The sequence below is a fragment of the Oncorhynchus mykiss genome, chromosome 15 (genome assembly GCF_057628025.1).
Source record: "Oncorhynchus mykiss isolate SJ-2025 chromosome 15, ASM5762802v1, whole genome shotgun sequence".
NCBI classification, from domain to species: Eukaryota; Metazoa; Chordata; class Actinopteri; order Salmoniformes; family Salmonidae; genus Oncorhynchus; species Oncorhynchus mykiss.
The window spans coordinates 46,702,015-46,727,652 of NC_143036.1; the positions used below are offsets into that span (position 1 = coordinate 46,702,015).

Genomic DNA, 25,638 nt, shown 5'->3' on the forward strand with positions numbered 1-25,638 from the left:
CTAAACTACAGGATGAGGTGGCCGAGTGGTTAAGGCGATGTACTGCTAATCCATTGTGCTCTGCATGCATGGGTTCGAATCCTATCCTCATCGTGAAACAATTAAAATGATGTGCTTTATTTTGGCACTGGAAGATTTTGACTTTCACAAACACTGGTAAAATTGCTGACTGCCACAGCGAGAGCACAGGACTTGGTATCTGAGTGGTGAAGGCGATGAACTGCATGTGTGGATTATAACACCAACCTCTTCACACAACATTTGTTATTTCCTCTCTTACATGGCCCCACATGAAAATAGAATCCCTGCGCAATCCTAGAGCGACTAATAAGATTCAGGTATTGAAGAATAACTTCACCAAGGGCAACCTCAATAGTGGGATTTGAACCGACACCTCAACACACTTAATCAAGCACTGGAGACCACTCGGCCTGACAAAACATTTGTTAAATGTCTCGATGGGATCGACACATGTCCTTGCCATTGCTCTGCATAACTTTCATTGATTTCAATCTAGCGTTTACATACAGCAACTACAGTCTTTTAAGGTCATTTGCAACTTCTAAAAAACAGGATGAGTTGGCCGAGTGGTTAAGGCGATGGACTGCTAATCCATTGTGCTCTGCATGCATGGGTTCGAATCCCATCCTCATCGTGTAACAATTAAAATTCGGTGCTTTATTTTGGCACTGGAAGATTTTGACTTTCACAAACACTGGTAAAATTGCTGACTGCCACAGCGATAGCACAGGACTTGGTATCTGAGTGGTGAAGGCGATGAACTGCATGTGTGGATTATAACACCAACCTCTTCACAAAACATTTGTTATTTCCTCTCTTACATGGCCCCACATGAATGTAGAGTCCCTGCACAATCCTAGTGCGACTAATACGATTCAGGTATTGAAGAATAGCTTCACCAAGGGCAACCTCAATGGTTGGATTTGAACCGACACCTCAACACACTTAATCAAGCACTTGAGACCACTCGGCCTGACAAAACATTTGTTAAATGTCTCGTTGGGATCGACACATGGCCTTGCCATTGCTCTGCCTAACTTTCATTGATTTCAATCTAGGGTTTACATACAGCAACTACAGTTTTTTAAGGTCATTTGCCACATGTAAATAACAGGATGAGGTGGATGAGTGGTTAAGGCGATGGACTGCTTATCCATTGTGCTCTACATGCATGGGTTAGATTCTCATCGTGTAACAATTAAAATGCGGTGCTTTATTTTGGCAATGGAAGATTTTGACTTTCACAAACACTGGTAAAATTGCTGACTGCCACAGCGAGAGCACAGGACTTGGTATCTGAGTGGTGAAGGCGATGAACTGCATGTGTGGATTATAACACCAACCTCTTCACAAAACATTTGTTATTTCCTCTCTTACATGGCCCCACATGAATGTAGAGTCCCTGCACAATCCTAGTGCGACTAATAAGATTCAGGTATTGAAGAATAGCTTCACCAAGGGCAACCTCAATGGTTGGATTTGAACCGACACCTCAACACACTTAATCAAGCACTTGAGACCACTCGGCCTGACAAAACATTTGTTAAATGTCTCGATGGGATCGACACATGGCCTTGCCATTGCTCTGCCTAACTTTCATTGATTTCAATCTAGGGATTACATACCGCAACTACAGTCTTTTAAGGTCATTTTCCACTCTAAACTACAGGATGAGGTGGCCGAGTGGTTAAGGCGATGTACTGCTAATCCATTGTGCTCTGCATGCATGGGTTCGAATCCTATCCTCATCGTGAAACAATTAAAATGATGTGCTTTATTTTGTCACTGGAAGATTTTGACTTTCACAAACACTGGTAAAATTGCTGACTGCCACAGCGAGAGCACAGGACTTGGTATCTGAGTGGTGAAGGCGATGAACTGCATGTGTGGATTATAACACCAACCTCTTCACACAACATTTGTTATTTCCTCTCTTACATGGCCCCACATGAAAATAGAATCCCTGCGCAATCCTAGAGCGACTAATAAGATTCAGGTATTGAAGAATAACTTCACCAAGGGCAACCTCAATAGTGGGATTTGAACCGACACCTCAACACACTTAATCAAGCACTGGAGACCACTCGGCCTGACAAAACATTTGTTAAATGTCTCGATGGGATCGACACATGTCCTTGCCATTGCTCTGCATAACTTTCATTGATTTCAATCTAGCGTTTACATACAGCAACTACAGTCTTTTAAGGTCATTTGCAACTTCTAAAAAACAGGATGAGGTGGCCGAGTGGTTAAGGTGATGGACTGCTAATCCATTGTGCTCTGCATGCATGGGTTCGAATCCCATCCTCATCGTGTAACAATTAAAATTCTGTGCTTTATTTTGGCACTGGAAGATTTTGACTTTCACAAACACTGGTAAAATTGCTGACTGCCACAGCGATAGCACAGGACTTGGTATCTGAGTGGTGAAGGCGATGAACTGCATGTGTGGATTATAACACCAACCTCTTCACAAAACATTTGTTATTTCCTCTCTTACATGGCCCCACATGAATGTAGAGTCCCTGCACAATCCTAGTGCGACTAATACGATTCAGGTATTGAAGAATAGCTTCACCAAGGGCAACCTCAATGGTTGGATTTGAACCGACACCTCAACACACTTAATCAAGCACTTGAGACCACTCGGCCTGACAAAACATTTGTTAAATGTCTCGATGGGATCGACACATGGCCTTGCCATTGCTCTGCCTAACTTTCATTGATTTCAATCTAGGGATTACATACCGCAACTACAGTCTTTTAAGGTCATTTTCCACTCTAAACTACAGGATGAGGTGGCCGAGTGGTTAAGGCGATGTACTGCTAATCCATTGTGCTCTGCATGCATGGGTTCGAATCCTATCCTCATCGTGAAACAATTAAAATGATGTGCTTTATTTTGTCACTGGAAGATTTTGACTTTCACAAACACTGGTAAAATTGCTGACTGCCACAGCGAGAGCACAGGACTTGGTATCTGAGTGGTGAAGGCGATGAACTGCATGTGTGGATTATAACACCAACCTCTTCACACAACATTTGTTATTTCCTCTCTTACATGGCCCCACATGAAAATAGAATCCCTGCGCAATCCTAGAGCGACTAATAAGATTCAGGTATTGAAGAATAACTTCACCAAGGGCAACCTCAATAGTGGGATTTGAACCGACACCTCAACACACTTAATCAAGCACTGGAGACCACTCGGCCTGACAAAACATTTGTTAAATGTCTCGATGGGATCGACACATGTCCTTGCCATTGCTCTGCATAACTTTCATTGATTTCAATCTAGCGTTTACATACAGCAACTACAGTCTTTTAAGGTCATTTGCAACTTCTAAAAAACAGGATGAGGTGGCCGCGTGGTTAAGGCGATGGACTGCTAATCCCTTGTGCTCTGCATGCATGGGTTCGAATCCCATCCTCATCGTGTAACAATTAAAATTCTGTGCTTTATTTTGGCACTGGAAGATTTTGACTTTCACAAACACTGGTAAAATTGCTGACTGCCACAGCGATAGCACAGGACTTGGTATCTGAGTGGTGAAGGCGATGAACTGCATGTGTGGATTATAACACCAACCTCTTCACAAAACATTTGTTATTTCCTCTCTTACATGGCCCCACATGAATGTAGAGTCCCTGCACAATCCTAGTGCGACTAATACGATTCAGGTATTGAAGAATAGCTTCACCAAGGGCAACCTCAATGGTTGGATTTGAACCGACACCTCAACACACTTAATCAAGCACTTGAGACCACTCGGCCTGACAAAACATTTGTTAAATGTCTCGTTGGGATCGACACATGGCCTTGCCATTGCTCTGCCTAACTTTCATTGATTTCAATCTAGGGTTTACATACAGCAACTACAGTTTTTTAAGGTCATTTGCCACATGTAAATAACAGGATGAGGTGGATGAGTGGTTAAGGCGATGGACTGCTTATCCATTGTGCTCTACATGCATGGGTTAGATTCTCATCGTGTAACAATTAAAATGCGGTGCTTTATTTTGGCAATGGAAGATTTTGACTTTCACAAACACTGGTAAAATTGCTGACTGCCACAGCGAGAGCACAGGACTTGGTATCTGAGTGGTGAAGGCGATGAACTGCATGTGTGGATTATAACACCAACCTCTTCACAAAACATTTGTTATTTCCTCTCTTACATGGCCCCACATGAATGTAGAGTCCCTGCACAATCCTAGTGCGACTAATAAGATTCAGGTATTGAAGAATAGCTTCACCAAGGGCAACCTCAATGGTTGGATTTGAACCGACACCTCAACACACTTAATCAAGCACTTGAGACCACTCGGCCTGACAAAACATTTGTTAAATGTCTCGATGGGATCGACACATGGCCTTGCCATTGCTCTGCCTAACTTTCATTGATTTCAATCTAGGGATTACATACCGCAACTACAGTCTTTTAAGGTCATTTTCCACTCTAAACTACAGGATGAGGTGGCCGAGTGGTTAAGGCGATGTACTGCTAATCCATTGTGCTCTGCATGCATGGGTTCGAATCCTATCCTCATCGTGAAACAATTAAAATGATGTGCTTTATTTTGTCACTGGAAGATTTTGACTTTCACAAACACTGGTAAAATTGCTGACTGCCACAGCGAGAGCACAGGACTTGGTATCTGAGTGGTGAAGGCGATGAACTGCATGTGTGGATTATAACACCAACCTCTTCACACAACATTTGTTATTTCCTCTCTTACATGGCCCCACATGAAAATAGAATCCCTGCGCAATCCTAGAGCGACTAATAAGATTCAGGTATTGAAGAATAACTTCACCAAGGGCAACCTCAATAGTGGGATTTGAACCGACACCTCAACACACTTAATCAAGCACTGGAGACCACTCGGCCTGACAAAACATTTGTTAAATGTCTCGATGGGATCGACACATGTCCTTGCCATTGCTCTGCATAACTTTCATTGATTTCAATCTAGCGTTTACATACAGCAACTACAGTCTTTTAAGGTCATTTGCAACTTCTAAAAAACAGGATGAGGTGGCCGAGTGGTTAAGGCGATGGACTGCTAATCCATTGTGCTCTGCATGCATGGGTTCGAATCCCATCCTCATCGTGTAACAATTAAAATTCTGTGCTTTATTTTGGCACTGGAAGATTTTGACTTTCACAAACACTGGTAAAATTGCTGACTGCCACAGCGATAGCACAGGACTTGGTATCTGAGTGGTGAAGGCGATGAACTGCATGTGTGGATTATAACACCAACCTCTTCACAAAACATTTGTTATTTCCTCTCTTACATGGCCCCACATGAATGTAGAGTCCCTGCACAATCCTAGTGCGACTAATACGATTCAGGTATTGAAGAATAGCTTCACCAAGGGCAACCTCAATGGTTGGATTTGAACCGACACCTCAACACACTTAATCAAGCACTTGAGACCACTCGGCCTGACAAAACATTTGTTAAATGTCTCGATGGGATCGACACATGGCCTTGCCATTGCTCTGCCTAACTTTCATTGATTTCAATCTAGGGATTACATACCGCAACTACAGTCTTTTAAGGTCATTTTCCACTCTAAACTACAGGATGAGGTGGCCGAGTGGTTAAGGCGATGTACTGCTAATCCATTGTGCTCTGCATGCATGGGTTCGAATCCTATCCTCATCGTGAAACAATTAAAATGATGTGCTTTATTTTGTCACTGGAAGATTTTGACTTTCACAAACACTGGTAAAATTGCTGACTGCCACAGCGAGAGCACAGGACTTGGTATCTGAGTGGTGAAGGCGATGAACTGCATGTGTGGATTATAACACCAACCTCTTCACACAACATTTGTTATTTCCTCTCTTACATGGCCCCACATGAAAATAGAATCCCTGCGCAATCCTAGAGCGACTAATAAGATTCAGGTATTGAAGAATAACTTCACCAAGGGCAACCTCAATAGTGGGATTTGAACCGACACCTCAACACACTTAATCAAGCACTGGAGACCACTCGGCCTGACAAAACATTTGTTAAATGTCTCGATGGGATCGACACATGTCCTTGCCATTGCTCTGCATAACTTTCATTGATTTCAATCTAGCGTTTACATACAGCAACTACAGTCTTTTAAGGTCATTTGCAACTTCTAAAAAACAGGATGAGGTGGCCGCGTGGTTAAGGCGATGGACTGCTAATCCCTTGTGCTCTGCATGCATGGGTTCGAATCCCATCCTCATCGTGTAACAATTAAAATTCGGTGCTTTATTTTGGCACTGGAAGATTTTGACTTTCACAAACACTGGTAAAATTGCTGACTGCCACAGCGATAGCACAGGACTTGGTATCTGAGTGGTGAAGGCGATGAACTGCATGTGTGGATTATAACACCAACCTCTTCACAAAACATTTGTTATTTCCTCTCTTACATGGCCCCACATGAATGTAGAGTCCCTGCACAATCCTAGTGCGACTAATACGATTCAGGTATTGAAGAATAGCTTCACCAAGGGCAACCTCAATGGTTGGATTTGAACCGACACCTCAACACACTTAATCAAGCACTTGAGACCACTCGGCCTGACAAAACATTTGTTAAATGTCTCGATGGGATCGACACATGTCCTTGCCATTGCTCTGCCTAACTTTCATTGATTTCAATCTAGGGTTTACATTACAGCAACTACAGTTTTTTAAGGTCATTTGCCACATGTAAATAACAGGATGAGGTGGATGAGTGGTTAAGGCGATGGACTGCTTATCCATTGTGCTCTACATGCATGGGTTAGAATCTCATCGTGTAACAATTAAAATTCGATGCTTTATTTTGGCACTGGAAGATTTTGACTTTCACAAACACTGGTAAAATTGCTGACTGCCACAGCGAGAGCACAGGACTTGGTATCTGAGTGGTGAAGGCGATGAACTGCATGTGTGGATTATAACACCAACCTCTTCACACAACATTTGTTATTTCCTCTCTTACATGGCCCCACATGAAAATAGAATCCCTGCGCAATCCTAGAGCGACTAATAAGATTCAGGTATTGAAGAATAACTTCACCAAGGGCAACCTCAATAGTGGGATTTGAACCGACACCTCAACACACTTAATCAAGCACTGGAGACCACTCGGCCTGACAAAACATTTGTTAAATGTCTCGATGGGATCGACACATGTCCTTGCCATTGCTCTGCATAACTTTCATTGATTTCAATCTAGGGTTTACATACAGCAACTACAGTCTTTTAAAGTCATTTGCAACTTCCAAAAAACAGGATGAGGTGGCCGAGTGGTTAAGGCGATGGACTGCTAATCCATTGTGCTCTGCATGCATGGGTTCGAATCCCATCCTCATCGTGTAACAATTGAAATGATGTGCTTTATTTTGGCACTGGAAGATTTTGACTTTCACTGGTAAAATTGCTGACTGCCACAGCGAGAGCACAGTACTTGGTATCTGAGTGGTGAAGGCGATGAACTGCATGTGTGGATTATAACACCAACCTCTTCACACAACATTTGTTATTTCCTCTCTTACATGGCCCCACATGAATATAGAATCCCTGCGCAATCCTAGAGCGACTAATAAGATTCAGGTATTGAAGAATAACTTCACCAAGGGCAACCTCAATAGTGGGATTTGAACCGAGGACTTTCATTGATTTCAATCTAGGGTTTACATACAGCAACTACAGTCTTTTAAGGTCATTTGCAACTTCCAAAAAACAGGATGAGGTGGCCGAGTGGTTAAGGCGATGGACTACTAATCCATTGTGCTCTGCATGCATGAACTGCATGTGTGGATTATAACACCAACCTCTTCACAAAACATTTGTTATTTCCTCTCTTACATGGCCCCACATGAATGTAGAGTCCCTGCACAATCCTAGTGCGACTAATACGATTCAGGTATTGAAGAATAGCTTCACCAAGGGCAACCTCAATGGTTGGATTTGAACCGACACCTCAACACACTTAATCAAGCACTTGAGACCACTCGGCCTGACAAAACATTTGTTAAATGTCTCGATGGGATCGACACATGGCCTTGCCATTGCTCTGCCTAACTTTCATTGATTTCCATCTAGGGATTACATACTGCAACTACAGTTTTTTAAGGTCATTTTCCACTCTAAACTATAGGATGAGGTGGCCGAGTGGTTAAGGCGATGTACTGCTAATCCATTGTGCTCTGCATGCATGGGTTCGAATCCTATCCTCATCGTGAAACAATTAAAATGATGTGCTTTATTTTGGCACTGGAAGATTTTGACTTTCACAAACACTGGTAAAATTGCTGACTGCCACAGCGAGAGCACAGGACTTGGTATCTGAGTGGTGAAGGCGATGAACTGCATGTGTGGATTATAACACCAACCTCTTCACAAAACATTTGTTATTTCCTCTCTTATATGGCCCCACATGAAAATATAATCCCTGCGCAATCCTAGAGCGACTAATACGATTCAGGTATTGAAGAATAACTTCAACAAGGGCAACCTCAATAGTGGGATTTGAACCGACACCTCAACACACTTAATCAAGCCCTGGAGACCACTCGGCCTGACAAAACATTTGTTAAATGTCTCGATGGGATCGACACATGTCCTTGCCATTGCTCTGCATAACTTTCATTGATTTCAATCTAGCGTTTACATACAGCAACTACAGTCTTTTAAGGTCATTTGCAACTTCCAAAAAACAGGATGAGGTGGCCGAGTGGTTAAGGCGATGGACTGCTAATCCATTGTGCTCTGCATGCATGGGTTCGAATCCCATCCTCATCGTGTAACAATTAAAATGATGTGCTTTATTTTGGCACTGGAAGATTTTGACTTTCACAAACACTGGTAAAATTGCTGACTGCCACAGCGAGAGCACAGGACTTGGTATCTGAGTGGTGAAGGCGATGAACTGCATGTGTGGATTATAACACCAACCTCTTCACACAACATTGGTTATTTCCTCTCTTACATGGCCCCACATGAAAATAGAATCCCTGCGCAATCCTAGAGCGACGAATACGATTCAGGTATTGAAGAATAACTTCACCAAGGGCAACCTCAATAGTGGCCACTCGGCCTGACAAAACATTTGTTAAATGTCTCGATGGGATCGACACATGTCCTTGCCATTGCTCTGCCTAACTTTCATTGATTTCAATCTAGGGTTTACATACAGCAACTACAGGTTTTTAAGGTAATTTGCCACATGTAAGTAACAGGATGAGGTGGATGAGTGGTTAAGGCGATGGACTGCTTATCCATTGTGCTCTACATGCATGGGTTAGAATCTCATCGTGTAACAATTAAAATTCGGTGCTTTATTTTGGCAATGGAAGATTTTGACTTTCACAAACACTGGTAAAATTGCTGACTGCCACAGCGAGAGCACAGGACTTGGTATCTGAGTGGTGAAGGCGATGAACTGCATGTGTGGATTATAACACCAACCTCTTCACACAACATTTGTTATTTCCTCTCTTACATGGCCCCACATGAATATAGAGTCCCGTCGCAATCCTAGTGCGACTAATACGATTCAGGTATTGAAGAATAGCTTCACCAAGGGCAACCTCAATGGTGGGATTTGAACCGATGGCTCAAAACACTTAATCAAGCACTTGAGACCACTCGGCCTGACAAAACATTTGTTAAATGTCTCGATGGGATCGACACATGTCCTTGCCATTGCTCTGCATAACTTTCAATGATTTCAATATAGGGTTTACATACAGCAACTACAGTCTTTTAAGGTCATTTGCAACTTCCAAAAAACAGGATGAGGTGGCCGAGTGGTTAAGGCGATGGACTGCTAATCCATTGTGCTCTGCATGCATGGGTTCGAATCCCATCCTCATCGTGTAACAATTAAAATGATGTGCTTTATTTTCGCACTGGAAGATTTTGACTTTCACAAACACTGGTAAAATTGCTGACTGCCACAGCGAGAGCACAGGACTTGGTATCTGAGTGGTGAAGGCGATGAACTGCATGTGTGGATTATAACACCAACCTCTTCACACAACATTTGTTATTTCCTCTCTTACATGGACCCACATGAAAATAGAATCCCTGCGCAATCCTAGAGCGACTAATAAGATTCAGGTATTGAAGAATAACTTCACCAAGGGCAACCTCAATAGTGGGATTTGAACCGACACCTCAACACACTTAATCAAGCACTGGAGACCACTCGGCCTGACAAAACATTTGTTAAATGTCTCGATGGGATCGACACATGTCCTTGCCATTGCTCTGCATAACTTTCATTGATTTCAATCTAGCGTTTACATACAGCAACTACAGTCTTTTAAGGTCATTTGCAACTTCTAAAAAACAGGATGAGGTGGCCGCGTGGTTAAGGCGATGGACTGCTAATCCCTTGTGCTCTGCATGCATGGGTTCGAATCCCATCCTCATCGTGTAACAATTAAAATTCGGTGCTTTATTTTGGCACTGGAAGATTTTGACTTTCACAAACACTGGTAAAATTGCTGACTGCCACAGCGATAGCACAGGACTTGGTATCTGAGTGGTGAAGGCGATGAACTGCATGTGTGGATTATAACACCAACCTCTTCACAAAACATTTGTTATTTCCTCTCTTACATGGCCCCACATGAATGTAGAGTCCCTGCACAATCCTAGTGCGACTAATACGATTCAGGTATTGAAGAATAGCTTCACCAAGGGCAACCTCAATGGTTGGATTTGAACCGACACCTCAACACACTTAATCAAGCACTTGAGACCACTCGGCCTGACAAAACATTTGTTAAATGTCTCGATGGGATCGACACATGGCCTTGCCATTGCTCTGCCTAACTTTCATTGATTTCAATCTAGGGATTACATACCGCAACTACAGTCTTTTAAGGTCATTTTCCACTCTAAACTACAGGATGAGGTGGCCGAGTGGTTAAGGCGATGTACTGCTAATCCATTGTGCTCTGCATGCATGGGTTCGAATCCTATCCTCATCGTGAAACAATTAAAATGATGTGCTTTATTTTGTCACTGGAAGATTTTGACTTTCACAAACACTGGTAAAATTGCTGACTGCCACAGCGAGAGCACAGGACTTGGTATCTGAGTGGTGAAGGCGATGAACTGCATGTGTGGATTATAACACCAACCTCTTCACACAACATTTGTTATTTCCTCTCTTACATGGTCCCACATGAAAATAGAATCCCTGCGCAATCCTAGAGCGACTAATAAGATTCAGGTATTGAAGAATAACTTCACCAAGGGCAACCTCAATAGTGGGATTTGAACCGACACCTCAACACACTTAATCAAGCACTGGAGACCACTCGGCCTGACAAAACATTTGTTAAATGTCTCGATGGGATCGACACATGTCCTTGCCATTGCTCTGCATAACTTTCATTGATTTCAATCTAGCGTTTACATACAGCAACTACAGTCTTTTAAGGTCATTTGCAACTTCTAAAAAACAGGATGAGGTGGCCGAGTGGTTAAGGCGATGGACTGCTAATCCATTGTGCTCTGCATGCATGGGTTCGAATCCCATCCTCATCGTGTAACAATTAAAATTCTGTGCTTTATTTTGGCACTGGAAGATTTTGACTTTCACAAACACTGGTAAAATTGCTGACTGCCACAGCGATAGCACAGGACTTGGTATCTGAGTGGTGAAGGCGATGAACTGCATGTGTGGATTATAACACCAACCTCTTCACAAAACATTTGTTATTTCCTCTCTTACATGGCCCCACATGAATGTAGAGTCCCTGCACAATCCTAGTGCGACTAATACGATTCAGGTATTGAAGAATAGCTTCACCAAGGGCAACCTCAATGGTTGGATTTGAACCGACACCTCAACACACTTAATCAAGCACTTGAGACCACTCGGCCTGACAAAACATTTGTTAAATGTCTCGATGGGATCGACACATGGCCTTGCCATTGCTCTGCCTAACTTTCATTGATTTCAATCTAGGGATTACATACCGCAACTACAGTCTTTTAAGGTCATTTTCCACTCTAAACTACAGGATGAGGTGGCCGAGTGGTTAAGGCGATGTACTGCTAATCCATTGTGCTCTGCATGCATGGGTTCGAATCCTATCCTCATCGTGAAACAATTAAAATGATGTGCTTTATTTTGTCACTGGAAGATTTTGACTTTCACAAACACTGGTAAAATTGCTGACTGCCACAGCGAGAGCACAGGACTTGGTATCTGAGTGGTGAAGGCGATGAACTGCATGTGTGGATTATAACACCAACCTCTTCACACAACATTTGTTATTTCCTCTCTTACATGGCCCCACATGAAAATAGAATCCCTGCGCAATCCTAGAGCGACTAATAAGATTCAGGTATTGAAGAATAACTTCACCAAGGGCAACCTCAATAGTGGGATTTGAACCGACACCTCAACACACTTAATCAAGCACTGGAGACCACTCGGCCTGACAAAACATTTGTTAAATGTCTCGATGGGATCGACACATGTCCTTGCCATTGCTCTGCATAACTTTCATTGATTTCAATCTAGCGTTTACATACAGCAACTACAGTCTTTTAAGGTCATTTGCAACTTCTAAAAAACAGGATGAGGTGGCCGCGTGGTTAAGGCGATGGACTGCTAATCCCTTGTGCTCTGCATGCATGGGTTCGAATCCCATCCTCATCGTGTAACAATTAAAATTCGGTGCTTTATTTTGGCACTGGAAGATTTTGACTTTCACAAACACTGGTAAAATTGCTGACTGCCACAGCGATAGCACAGGACTTGGTATCTGAGTGGTGAAGGCGATGAACTGCATGTGTGGATTATAACACCAACCTCTTCACAAAACATTTGTTATTTCCTCTCTTACATGGCCCCACATGAATGTAGAGTCCCTGCACAATCCTAGTGCGACTAATACGATTCAGGTATTGAAGAATAGCTTCACCAAGGGCAACCTCAATGGTTGGATTTGAACCGACACCTCAACACACTTAATCAAGCACTTGAGACCACTCGGCCTGACAAAACATTTGTTAAATGTCTCGATGGGATCGACACATGTCCTTGCCATTGCTCTGCCTAACTTTCATTGATTTCAATCTAGGGTTTACATTACAGCAACTACAGTTTTTTAAGGTCATTTGCCACATGTAAATAACAGGATGAGGTGGATGAGTGGTTAAGGCGATGGACTGCTTATCCATTGTGCTCTACATGCATGGGTTAGAATCTCATCGTGTAACAATTAAAATTCGATGCTTTATTTTGTCACTGGAAGATTTTGACTTTCACAAACACTGGTAAAATTGCTGACTGCCACAGCGAGAGCACAGGACTTGGTATCTGAGTGGTGAAGGCGATGAACTGCATGTGTGGATTATAACACCAACCTCTTCACACAACATTTGTTATTTCCTCTCTTACATGGCCCCACATGAAAATAGAATCCCTGCGCAATCCTAGAGCGACTAATAAGATTCAGGTATTGAAGAATAACTTCACCAAGGGCAACCTCAATAGTGGGATTTGAACCGACACCTCAACACACTTAATCAAGCACTGGAGACCACTCGGCCTGACAAAACATTTGTTAAATGTCTCGATGGGATCGACACATGTCCTTGCCATTGCTCTGCATAACTTTCATTGATTTCAATCTAGGGTTTACATACAGCAACTACAGTCTTTTAAAGTCATTTGCAACTTCCAAAAAACAGGATGAGGTGGCCGAGTGGTTAAGGCGATGGACTGCTAATCCATTGTGCTCTGCATGCATGGGTTCGAATCCCATCCTCATCGTGTAACAATTGAAATGATGTGCTTTATTTTGGCACTGGAAGATTTTGACTTTCACTGGTAAAATTGCTGACTGCCACAGCGAGAGCACAGTACTTGGTATCTGAGTGGTGAAGGCGATGAACTGCATGTGTGGATTATAACACCAACCTCTTCACACAACATTTGTTATTTCCTCTCTTACATGGCCCCACATGAATATAGAATCCCTGCGCAATCCTAGAGCGACTAATAAGATTCAGGTATTGAAGAATAACTTCACCAAGGGCAACCTCAATAGTGGGATTTGAACCGAGGACTTTCATTGATTTCAATCTAGGGTTTACATACAGCAACTACAGTCTTTTAAGGTCATTTGCAACTTCCAAAAAACAGGATGAGGTGGCCGAGTGGTTAAGGCGATGGACTACTAATCCATTGTGCTCTGCATGCATGAACTGCATGTGTGGATTATAACACCAACCTCTTCACACAACATTTGTTATTTCCTCTCTTACATGGCCCCACATGAATATAGAATCCCTGCGCAATCCTAGAGCGACTAATAAGATTCAGGTATTGAAGAATAACTTCACCAAGGGCAACCTCAATAGTGGGATTTGAACCGAGGACTTTCATTGATTTCAATCTAGGGTTTACATACAGCAACTACAGTCTTTTAAGGTCATTTGCAACTTCCAAAAAACAGGATGAGGTGGCCGAGTGGTTAAGGCGATGGACTGCTAATCCATTGTGCTCTGCATGCATGGGTTCGAATCCCATCCTCATCGTGTAACAATTAAAATGATGTGCTTTATTTTGGCACTGGAAGATTTTGACTTTCACAAACACTGGTAAAATTGCTGACTGCCACAGCGAGAGCACAGGACTTGGTATCTGAGTGGTGAAGGCGATGAACTGCATGTGTGGATTATAACACCAACCTCTTCACACAACATTGGTTATTTCCTCTCTTACATGGCCCCACATGAAAATAGAATCCCTGCGCAATCCTAGAGCGACGAATACGATTCAGGTATTGAAGAATAACTTCACCAAGGGCAACCTCAATAGTGGCCACTCGGCCTGACAAAACATTTGTTAAATGTCTCGATGGGATCGACACATGTCCTTGCCATTGCTCTGCCTAACTTTCATTGATTTCAATCTAGGGTTTACATACAGCAACTACAGGTTTTTAAGGTAATTTGCCACATGTAAGTAACAGGATGAGGTGGATGAGTGGTTAAGGCGATGGACTGCTTATCCATTGTGCTCTACATGCATGGGTTAGAATCTCATCGTGTAACAATTAAAATTCGGTGCTTTATTTTGGCAATGGAAGATTTTGACTTTCACAAACACTGGTAAAATTGCTGACTGCCACAGCGAGAGCACAGGACTTGGTATCTGAGTGGTGAAGGCGATGAACTGCATGTGTGGATTATAACACCAACCTCTTCACACAACATTTGTTATTTCCTCTCTTACATGGCCCCACATGAATATAGAGTCCCGTCGCAATCCTAGTGCGACTAATACGATTCAGGTATTGAAGAATAGCTTCACCAAGGGCAACCTCAATGGTGGGATTTGAACCGATGGCTCAAAACACTTAATCAAGCACTTGAGACCACTCGGCCTGACAAAACATTTGTTAAATGTCTCGATGGGATCGACACATGTCCTTGCCATTGCTCTGCATAACTTTCAATGATTTCAATATAGGGTTTACATACAGCAACTACAGTCTTTTAAGGTCATTTGCAACTTCCAAAAAACAGGATGAGGTGGCCGAGTGGTTAAGGCGATGGACTGCTAATCCATTGTGCTCTGCATGCATGGGTTCGAATCCCATCCTCATCGTGTAACAATTAAAATGATGTGCTTTATTTTCGCACTGGAAGATTTTGACTTTCACAAACACTGGTAAAATTGCTGACTGCCACAGCGAGAGCACAGGACTTGGTATCTGAGTGGTGAAGGCGATGAACTGCATGTGTGGATTATAACACCAACCTCTTCACACAACATTTGTTATTTCCTCTCTTACATGGCCCCACATGAAAATATAATCCCTGCGCAATCCTAGAGCGACTAATAAGATTCAGGTATTGAAGAATGACTTCACCAAGGGCAACCTCAATAGTGGGATTTGAACCGACACCTCAACACACTTAATCAAGCCCTGGAGTCCACTCGGCCTGACAAAACATTTGTTAAATGTCTCGATGGGATCGACACATGTCCTTGCCATTGCTCTGCATAACTTTCATTGATTTCAATCTAGCGTTTACATACAGCAACTACAGTCTTTTAAGGTCATTTGCAACTTCCAAAAAACAGGATGAGGTGGCCGAGTGGTTAAGGTGATGGACTGCTAATCCATTGTGCTCTGCATGCATGGGTTCGAATCCCATCCTCATCGTGTAACAATTAAAATGAGGTGCTTTATTTTGGCGCTAGAAGATTTTGACTTTCACAAACACTGGTAAAATTGCTGACTGCCACAGCGAGAGCACAGGACTTGGTATCTGAGTGGTGAAGGCGATGAACTGCATGTGTGGATTATAACACCAACCTCTTCAAAAAACATTTGTTATTTCCTCTCTTACATGGCCCCACATGAATGTAGAGTCCCTGCACAATCCTAGTGCGACTAATACGATTCAGGTATTGAAGAATAGCTTCACCAAGGGCAACCTCAATGGTTGGATTTGAACCGACACCTCAACACACTTAATCAAGCACTTGAGACCACTCGGCCTGACAAAACATTTGTTAAATGTCTCGATGGGATCGACACATGGCCTTGCCATTGCTCTGCCTAACTTTCATTGATTTCAATCTAGGGTTTACAGAGAGCAACTACAGTTTTTTAAGGTCATTTTCCACTTCTAAAATACAGGATGGGGTGGCCGAGTGGTTAAGGCGATGGACTGCTAATCCATTGTGCTCTGCATGCATGGGTTCGAATCCCATCCCCATCGTGTAACAATTAAAATTCGGTGATTTGTTTTGGCACTGGAAGATTTTGACTTTCACAAACACTGGTAAAATTGCTGACTGCCACAGTGAGAGCACAGGACTTGGTATCTGAGTGGTGAAGGCGATGAACTGCATGTGTGCATTATAACACCAACCTCTTCACAAAACATTTGTTATTTCCTCTCTTACATGGCCCCACATGAATGTAGAGTCCCTGCACAATCCTAGTGTGACTAATACGATTCAGGTATTGAAGAATAGCTTCACCAAGGGCAACCTCAATGGTGGGATTTGAACCGATGGCTCAAAACACTTAATCAAGCACTTGAGACCACTCGGCCTGACAAAACATTTGTTAAATGTCTCGATGGGATCGACACATGTCCTTGCCATTGCTCTGCATAACTTTCAATGATTTCAATATAGGGTTTACATACAGCAACTACAGTCTTTTAAGGTCATTTGCAACTTCCAAAAAACAGGATGAGGTGGCCGAGTGGTTAAGGCGATGGACTGCTAATCCATTGTGCTCTGCATGCATGGGTTCGAATCCCATCCTCATCGTGTAACAATTAAAATGATGTGCTTTATTTTCGCACTGGAAGATTTTGACTTTCACAAACACTGGTAAAATTGCTGACTGCCACAGCGAGAGCACAGGACTTGGTATCTGAGTGGTGAAGGCGATGAACTGCATGTGTGGATTATAACACCAACCTCTTCACACAACATTTGTTATTTCCTCTCTTACATGGCCCCACATGAAAATATAATCCCTGCGCAATCCTAGAGCGACTAATAAGATTCAGGTATTGAAGAATGACTTCACCAAGGGCAACCTCAATAGTGGGATTTGAACCGACACCTCAACACACTTAATCAAGCCCTGGAGTCCACTCGGCCTGACAAAACATTTGTTAAATGTCTCGATGGGATCGACACATGTCCTTGCCATTGCTCTGCATAACTTTCATTGATTTCAATCTAGCGTTTACATACAGCAACTACAGTCTTTTAAGGTCATTTGCAACTTCCAAAAAACAGGATGAGGTGGCCGAGTGGTTAAGGTGATGGACTGCTAATCCATTGTGCTCTGCATGCATGGGTTCGAATCCCATCCTCATCGTGTAACAATTAAAATGAGGTGCTTTATTTTGGCGCTAGAAGATTTTGACTTTCACAAACACTGGTAAAATTGCTGACTGCCACAGCGAGAGCACAGGACTTGGTATCTGAGTGGTGAAGGCGATGAACTGCATGTGTGGATTATAACACCAACCTCTTCAAAAAACATTTGTTATTTCCTCTCTTACATGGCCCCACATGAATGTAGAGTCCCTGCACAATCCTAGTGCGACTAATACGATTCAGGTATTGAAGAATAGCTTCACCAAGGGCAACCTCAATGGTTGGATTTGAACCGACACCTCAACACACTTAATCAAGCACTTGAGACCACTCGGCCTGACAAAACATTTGTTAAATGTCTCGATGGGATCGACACATGGCCTTGCCATTGCTCTGCCTAACTTTCATTGATTTCAATCTAGGGTTTACAGAGAGCAACTACAGTTTTTTAAGGTCATTTTCCACTTCTAAAAAACAGGATGGGGTGGCCGAGTGGTTAAGGCGATGGACTGCTAATCCATTGTGCTCTGCATGCATGGGTTCGAATCCCATCCCCATCGTGTAACAATTAAAATTCGGTGATTTGTTTTGGCACTGGAAGATTTTGACTTTCACAAACACTGGTAAAATTGCTGACTGCCACAGTGAGAGCACAGGACTTGGTATCTGAGTGGTGAAGGCGATGAACTGCATGTGTGCATTATAACACCAACCTCTTCACAAAACATTTGTTATTTCCTCTCTTACATGGCCCCACATGAATGTAGAGTCCCTGCACAATCCTAGTGTGACTAATACGATTCAGGTATTGAAGAATAGCTTCACCAAGGGCAACCTCAATGGTTGGATTTGAACCGACACCTCAACACACTTAATCAAGCACTTGAGACCACTCGGCCTGACAAAACATTTGTTAAATGTCTCGATGGGATCGACACATGGCCTTGCCATTGCTCTGCATAACTTTCATTGATTTCAATCTAGCGTTTACATACAGCAACTACAGTCTTTTAAGGTCATTTGCAAATTCCAAAACACAGGATGAGGTGGCTGAGTGGTTAAGGCGATGGACTGCTAATCTATTGTGCTCTGCATGCATGGGTTCGAATCCAATCCTCATCGTGTAACAATTAAAATTCGGTGCTTTATTTTGGCACTGGAAGATTTTGACTTTCACAAACACTGGTAAAATTGCTGACTGCCACAGCGAGAGCACGGGACTTGGTATCTGAGTGGTGAAGGCGATGAACTGCATGTGTGGATTATAACACCAACCATCTCACACAAAACATTTGTTATTTCCTCTCTTACATGGCCCCACATGAATATAGAGTCCCTGCACAATCCTAGTGCGACTGATACGATTCAGGTATTGAAGAATAGCTTCACCAAGGGCAACCTCAATGGTTGGATTTGAACCGACAGCTCAAAACACTTAATCAAGCACTTGAGACCACTCGGCCTGACAAAACATTTGTTAAATGTCTCGTTGGGATCGACACATGGCCCTGCCATTGCTCTGCCTAACTTTCATTGATTTCAATCTAGGGTTTACATATAGCAACTACAGGTTTTTAAGGTCATTTGCCACATGTAAATAACAGGATGAGGTGGATAAGTGGTTAAGGCGATGGACTGCTTATCCATTGTGCTCTACATGCATGGGTTAGAATCTCATCGTGTAACAATTCAAATTCAGTGCTTTATTTTGGCACTGGAAGATTTTGACTTTCACAAACACTGGTAAAATTGCTGACTGCCACAGCGAGAGCACAGGACTTGGTATCTGAGTGGTGAAGGCGATGAACTGCATGTGTGGATTATAACACCAACCATCTCACAAAACATTTGTTATTTCCTCTCTTACATGGCCCCACATGAATATAGAGTCCCTGCACAATCCTAGTGCGACTGATACGATTCAGGTATTGAAGAATAGCTTCACCAAGGGCAACCTCAATGGTTGGATTTGAACCGACAGCTCAAAACACTTAATCAAGCACTTGAGACCACTCGGCCTGACAAAACATTTGTTAAATGTCTCGTAGGGATCGACACATGGCCCTGCCATTGCTCTGCCTAACTTTCATTGATTTCAATCTAGGGTTTACATATAGCAACTACAGGTTTTTAAGGTCATTTGCCACATGTAAATAACAGGATGAGGTGGATAAGTGGTTAAGGCGATGGACTGCTTATCCATTGTGCTCTACATGCATGGGTTAGAATCTCATCGTGTAACAATTAAAATTCTGTGCTTTATTTTGGCACTGGAAGATTTTGACTTTCACAAACACTGGTAAAATTGCTGACTGCCACAGTGAGAGCACAGGACTTGGTATCTGAGTAGTGAAGGCGATGAACTGCATGTGTGCATTATAACACCAACCTCTTCACAAAACATTTGTTATTTCCTCTCTTACATGGCCCCACATGAATGTAGAGTCCCTGCACAATCCTAGTGCGACTAATACGATTCAGGTATTGAAGAATAGCTTCACCAAGGGCAACCTCAATGGTTGGATTTGAACCGACACCTCAACACACTTAATCAAGCACTTGAGACCACTCGGCCTGACAAAACATTTGTTAAATGTCTCGATGGGATCGACACATGGCCTTGCCATTGCTCTGCCTAACTTTCATTGATTTCAATCTAGGGTTTACAGAGAGCAACTACAGTTTTTTAAGGTAATTTTCCACTTCTAAAATACAGGATGGGGTGGCCGAGTGGTTAAGGCGATGGACTGCTTATCCATTGTGCTCTACATGCATGGGTTAGAATCTCATCGTGTAACAATTAAAATTCGGTGCTTTATTTTGGCACTGGAAGATTTTGACTTTCACAAACACTGGTAAAATTGCTGACTGCCACAGCGAGAGCACAGGACTTGGTATCTGAGTGGTGAAGGCGATGAACTGCATGTGTGGATTATAACACCAACCTCTTCACACAACATTTGTTATTTCCTCTCTTACATGGCCCCACATGAAAGTAGAATCCCTGCGCAATCCTAGAGCGACTAATAATATTCAGGTATTGAAGAATAACTTCACCAAGGGCAACCTCAATAGTGGGATTTGAACCGACACCTCAACACACTTAATCAAGCACTGGAGTCCACTCGGCCTGACAAAACATTTGTTAAATGTCTCGATGGGATCGACACATGACCTTGCCATTGCTCTGCATAACTTTCATTGATTTCAATCTAGGGTTTACATACAGCAACTACGGTCTTTTAAGGTCATTTGCAACTTCCAAAAAACAGGATGAGGTGGCCGAGTGGTTAAGGCGATGGACTGCTAATCCATTGTGCTCTGCATGCATGGGTTCGAATCCCATCCTCATCGTGTAACAATTAAAATGATCTGCTTTATTTTGGCACTGGAAGATTTTGACTTTCACAAACACTGGTAAAATTGCTGACTGCCACAGCGAGAGCACAGGACTTGGTATCTGAGTGGTGAAGGCGATGAACTGCATGTGTGGATTATAACACCAACCTCTTCAAAAAACATTTGTTATTTCCTCTCTTACATGGCCCCACATTAATGTAGAGTCCCTGCACAATCCTAGTGCGACTAATACGATTCAGGTATTGAAGAATAGCTTCACCAAGGGCAACCTCAATGGTTGGATTTGAACCGACACCTCAACACACTTAATCAAGCACTGGAGTCCACTCGGCCTGACAAAACATTTGTTAAATGTCTCGATGGGATCGACACATGACCTTGCCATTGCTCTGCATAACTTTCATTGATTTCAATCTAGGGTTTACATACAGCAACTACGGTCTTTTAAGGTCATTTGCAACTTCCAAAAAACAGGATGAGGTGGCCGAGTGGTTAAGGCGATGGACTGCTAATCCATTGTGCTCTGCATGCATGGGTTCGAATCCCATCCTCATCGTGTAACAATTAAAATGATCTGCTTTATTTTGGCACTGGAAGATTTTGACTTTCACAAACACTGGTAAAATTGCTGACTGCCACAGTGAGAGCACAGGACTTGGTATCTGAGTGGTGAAGGCGATGAACTGCATGTGTGCATTATAACACCAACCTCTTCACAAAACATTTGTTATTTCCTCTCTTACATGGCCCCACATGAATGTAGAGTCCCTGCACAATCCTAGTGCGACTAATACGATTCAGGTATTGAAGAATAGCTTCACCAAGGGCAACCTCAATGGTTGGATTTGAACCGACACCTCAACACACTTAATCAAGCACTGGAGTCCACTCGGCCTGACAAAACATTTGTTAAATGTCTCGATGGGATCGACACATGGCCTTGCCATTGCTCTGCCTAACTTTCATTGATTTCAATCTAGGGTTTACAGAGAGCAACTACAGTTTTTTAAGGTCATTTTCCACTTCTAAAGTACAGGATGGGGTGGCCGAGTGGTTAAGGCGATGGACTGCTTATCCATTGTGCTCTACATGCATGGGTTAGAATCTCATCGTGTAACAATTAAAATTCGGTGCTTTATTTTGGCACTGGAAGATTTTGACTTTCACAAACACTGGTAAAATTGCTGACTGCCACAGCGAGAGCACAGGACTTGGTATCTGAGTGGTGAAGGCGATGAACTGCATGTGTGGATTATAACACCAACCTCTTCACACAACATTTGTTATTTCCTCTCTTACATGGCCCCACATGAAAATAGAATCCCTGCGCAATCCTAGAGCGACTAATAAGATTCAGGTATTGAAGAATAACTTCACCAAGGGCAACCTCAATAGTGGGATTTGAACCGACACCTCAACACACTTAATCAAGCACTGGAGTCCACTCGGCCTGACAAAACATTTGTTAAATGTCTCGATGGGATCGACACATGACCTTGCCATTGCTCTGCATAACTTTCATTGATTTCAATCTAGGGTTTACATACAGCAACTACGGTCTTTTAAGGTCATTTGCAACTTCCAATTAACAGGATGAGGTGGCCGAGTGGTTAAGGCGATGGACTGCTAATCCATTGTGCTCTGCATGCGTGGGTTTGAATCCCATCCTCATCGTGTAACAATTAAAATGATCTGCTTTATTTTGGCACTGGAAGATTTTGACTTTCACAAACACTGGTAAAATTGCTGACTGCCACAGTGAGAGCACAGGACTTGGTATCTGAGTGGTGAAGGCGATGAACTGCATGTGTGCATTATAACACCAACCTCTTCACAAAACATTTGTTATTTCCTCTCTTACATGGCCCCACATGAATGTAGAGTCCCTGCACAATCCTAGTGCGACTAATACGATTCAGGTATTGAAGAATAGCTTCACCAAGGGCAACCTCAATGGTTGGATTTGAACCGACACCTCAACACACTTAATCAAGCACTTGAGACCACTCGGCCTGACAAAACATTTGTTAAATGTCTCGATGGGATCGACACATGGCCTTGCCATTGCTCTGCCTAACTTTCATTGATTTCAATCTAGGTTTTACAGAGAGCAACTACAGTTTTTTAAGGTCATTTTCCACTTCTAAAATACAGGATGGGGTGGCCGAGTGGTTAAGGCGATGGACTGCTAATCTATTGTGCTCTGCATGCATGGGTTAGAATCCCATCCCCATCGTGTAACAATTAAAATTCGATGATTTGTTTTGGCACTGGAAGATTTTGACTTTCACAAACACTGGTAAAATTGCTGACTGCCACAGCGAGAGCACAGGACTTGGTATCTGAGTGGTGAAGGCGATGAACTGCATGTGTGGATTATAACACCAACCTCTTCACACAACATTTGTTATTTCCTCTCTTACATGGCCCCACATGAAAATAGAATCCCTGCGCAATCCTAGAACGACTAATAAGATTCAGGTATTGAAGAATAACTTCACCAAGGGCAACCTCAATAGTGGGATTTGAACCGACACCTCAACACACTTAATCAAGCACTGGAGTCCACTCGGCCTGACAAAACATTTGTTAAATGTCTCGATGGGATCGACACATGATCTTGCCATTGCTCTGCATAACTTTCATTGATTTCAATCTAGGGTTTACATACAGCAACTACGGTCTTTTAAGGTCATTTGCAACTTCCAATTCACAGGATGAGGTGGCCGAGTGGTTAAGGCGATGGACTGCTAATCCATTGTGCTCTGCATGCGTGGGTTCGAATCCCATCCTCATCGTGTAACAATTAAAATGATCTGCTTTATTTTGGCACTGGAAGATTTTGACTTTCACAAACACTGGTAAAATTGCTGACTGCCACAGTGAGAGCACAGGACTTGGTATCTGAGTGGTGAAGGCGATGAACTGCATGTGTGCATTATAACACCAACCTCTTCACAAAACATTTGTTATTTCCTCTCTTACATGGCCCCACATGAATGTAGAGTCCCTGCACAATCCTAGTGCGACTAATACGATTCAGGTATTGAAGAATAGCTTCACCAAGGGCAACCTCAATGGTTGGATTTGAACCGACACCTCAACACACTTAATCAAGCACTTGAGACCACTCGGCCTGACAAAACATTTGTTAAATGTCTCGATGGGATCGACACATGGCCTTGCCATTGCTCTGCCTAACTTTCATTGATTTCAATCTAGGGTTTACAGAGAGCAACTACAGTTTTTTAAGGTCATTTTCCACTTCTAAAATACAGGATGGGGTGGCCGAGTGGTTAAGGCGATGGACTGCTTATCCATTGTGCTCTGCATGCATGGGTTCGAATCCCATCCTCATCGTGTAACAATTAAAATGATCTGCTTTATTTTGGCACTGGAAGATTTTGACTTTCACAAACACTGGTAAAATTGCTGACTGCCACAGCGAGAGCACAGGACTTGGTATCTGAGTGGTGAAGGCGATGAACTGCATGTGTGGATTATAATGCCAACCTCTTCACAAAACATTTGTTATTTCATCTCTTACATGGCCCCACATGAATATAGAATCCCTGCGCAATTCTAGTGCGACTAATAAGATTCAGGTATTGAAGAATAGCTTCACCAAGGGCAACCTCAATGGTGGGATTTGACTGCTAATCCATTGTGCTCTGCATGCATGGGTTAGATTCTCATCGTGTAACAATTAAAATGCTGTGCTTTATTTTGGCAATGGAAGATTTTGACTTTCACAAACACTGGTAAAATTGCTGACTGCCACAGCGAGAGCACAGGACTTGGTATCTGAGTGGTAAAGGCGATGAACTGCATGTGTGGATTATAACACCAACCTCTTCAAAAAACATTTGTTATTTCCTCTCTTACATGGCCCCACATGAATGTAGAGTCCCTGCACAATCCTAGTGCGACTAATACGATTCAGGTATTGAAGAATAGCTTCACCAAGGGCAACCTCAATGGTTGGATTTGAACCGACACCTCAACACACTTAATCAAGCACTGGAGTCCACTCGGCCTGACAAAACATTTGTTAAATGTCTCGATGGGATCTACACATGACCTTGCCATTGCTCTGCATAACTTTCATTGATTTCAATCTAGGGTTTACATACAGCAACTACGGTCTTTTAAGGTCATTTGCAACTTCCAAAAAACAGGATGAGGTGGCCGAGTGGTTAAGGCGATGGACTGCTAATCCATTGTGCTCTGCATGCATGGGTTCGAATCCCATCCTCATCGTGTAACAATTAAAATGATCTGCTTTATTTTGGCACTGGAAGATTTTGACTTTCACAAACACTGGTAAAATTGCTGACTGCCACAGTGAGAGCACAGGACTTGGTATCTGAGTGGTG

General features: G+C 42.8%; 18 non-coding genes across 18 annotated transcripts; all 18 read left to right on the forward strand.

Annotated features, from left to right (window-relative positions):
* The first annotated feature begins 2,252 nt into the window (after nucleotides 1-2,252).
* On the forward strand, nucleotides 2,253-2,334 carry trnas-gcu (transfer RNA serine (anticodon GCU)). The gene has a single exon. It is a non-coding gene; the product is annotated as a tRNA-Ser (tRNA).
* A 2,720-nt stretch (nucleotides 2,335-5,054) lies between these two features.
* On the forward strand, nucleotides 5,055-5,136 carry trnas-gcu (transfer RNA serine (anticodon GCU)). The gene has a single exon. It is a non-coding gene; the product is annotated as a tRNA-Ser (tRNA).
* Nucleotides 5,137-7,296: 2,160 nt separating this feature from the next.
* Nucleotides 7,297-7,378, forward strand: trnas-gcu (transfer RNA serine (anticodon GCU)). The gene has a single exon. It is a non-coding gene; the product is annotated as a tRNA-Ser (tRNA).
* Nucleotides 7,379-8,726: 1,348 nt separating this feature from the next.
* On the forward strand, nucleotides 8,727-8,808 carry trnas-gcu (transfer RNA serine (anticodon GCU)). The gene has a single exon. It is a non-coding gene; the product is annotated as a tRNA-Ser (tRNA).
* Nucleotides 8,809-9,801: 993 nt separating this feature from the next.
* On the forward strand, nucleotides 9,802-9,883 carry trnas-gcu (transfer RNA serine (anticodon GCU)). Its single transcript has one exon. It is a non-coding gene; the product is annotated as a tRNA-Ser (tRNA).
* A 1,603-nt stretch (nucleotides 9,884-11,486) lies between these two features.
* trnas-gcu (transfer RNA serine (anticodon GCU)) lies at nucleotides 11,487-11,568 on the forward strand. Its single transcript has one exon. It is a non-coding gene; the product is annotated as a tRNA-Ser (tRNA).
* A 2,160-nt stretch (nucleotides 11,569-13,728) lies between these two features.
* On the forward strand, nucleotides 13,729-13,810 carry trnas-gcu (transfer RNA serine (anticodon GCU)). The gene has a single exon. It is a non-coding gene; the product is annotated as a tRNA-Ser (tRNA).
* Nucleotides 13,811-14,495: 685 nt separating this feature from the next.
* Nucleotides 14,496-14,577, forward strand: trnas-gcu (transfer RNA serine (anticodon GCU)). Its single transcript has one exon. It is a non-coding gene; the product is annotated as a tRNA-Ser (tRNA).
* A 993-nt stretch (nucleotides 14,578-15,570) lies between these two features.
* trnas-gcu (transfer RNA serine (anticodon GCU)) lies at nucleotides 15,571-15,652 on the forward strand. The gene has a single exon. It is a non-coding gene; the product is annotated as a tRNA-Ser (tRNA).
* A 480-nt stretch (nucleotides 15,653-16,132) lies between these two features.
* Nucleotides 16,133-16,214, forward strand: trnas-gcu (transfer RNA serine (anticodon GCU)). Its single transcript has one exon. It is a non-coding gene; the product is annotated as a tRNA-Ser (tRNA).
* A 480-nt stretch (nucleotides 16,215-16,694) lies between these two features.
* Nucleotides 16,695-16,776, forward strand: trnas-gcu (transfer RNA serine (anticodon GCU)). Its single transcript has one exon. It is a non-coding gene; the product is annotated as a tRNA-Ser (tRNA).
* Nucleotides 16,777-17,256: 480 nt separating this feature from the next.
* trnas-gcu (transfer RNA serine (anticodon GCU)) lies at nucleotides 17,257-17,338 on the forward strand. The gene has a single exon. It is a non-coding gene; the product is annotated as a tRNA-Ser (tRNA).
* A 480-nt stretch (nucleotides 17,339-17,818) lies between these two features.
* On the forward strand, nucleotides 17,819-17,900 carry trnas-gcu (transfer RNA serine (anticodon GCU)). Its single transcript has one exon. It is a non-coding gene; the product is annotated as a tRNA-Ser (tRNA).
* A 480-nt stretch (nucleotides 17,901-18,380) lies between these two features.
* On the forward strand, nucleotides 18,381-18,462 carry trnas-gcu (transfer RNA serine (anticodon GCU)). The gene has a single exon. It is a non-coding gene; the product is annotated as a tRNA-Ser (tRNA).
* Nucleotides 18,463-21,174: 2,712 nt separating this feature from the next.
* trnas-gcu (transfer RNA serine (anticodon GCU)) lies at nucleotides 21,175-21,256 on the forward strand. Its single transcript has one exon. It is a non-coding gene; the product is annotated as a tRNA-Ser (tRNA).
* Nucleotides 21,257-21,736: 480 nt separating this feature from the next.
* Nucleotides 21,737-21,818, forward strand: trnas-gcu (transfer RNA serine (anticodon GCU)). Its single transcript has one exon. It is a non-coding gene; the product is annotated as a tRNA-Ser (tRNA).
* A 2,160-nt stretch (nucleotides 21,819-23,978) lies between these two features.
* Nucleotides 23,979-24,060, forward strand: trnas-gcu (transfer RNA serine (anticodon GCU)). The gene has a single exon. It is a non-coding gene; the product is annotated as a tRNA-Ser (tRNA).
* Nucleotides 24,061-25,440: 1,380 nt separating this feature from the next.
* On the forward strand, nucleotides 25,441-25,522 carry trnas-gcu (transfer RNA serine (anticodon GCU)). Its single transcript has one exon. It is a non-coding gene; the product is annotated as a tRNA-Ser (tRNA).
* The last annotated feature ends 116 nt before the right edge of the window (nucleotides 25,523-25,638 follow it).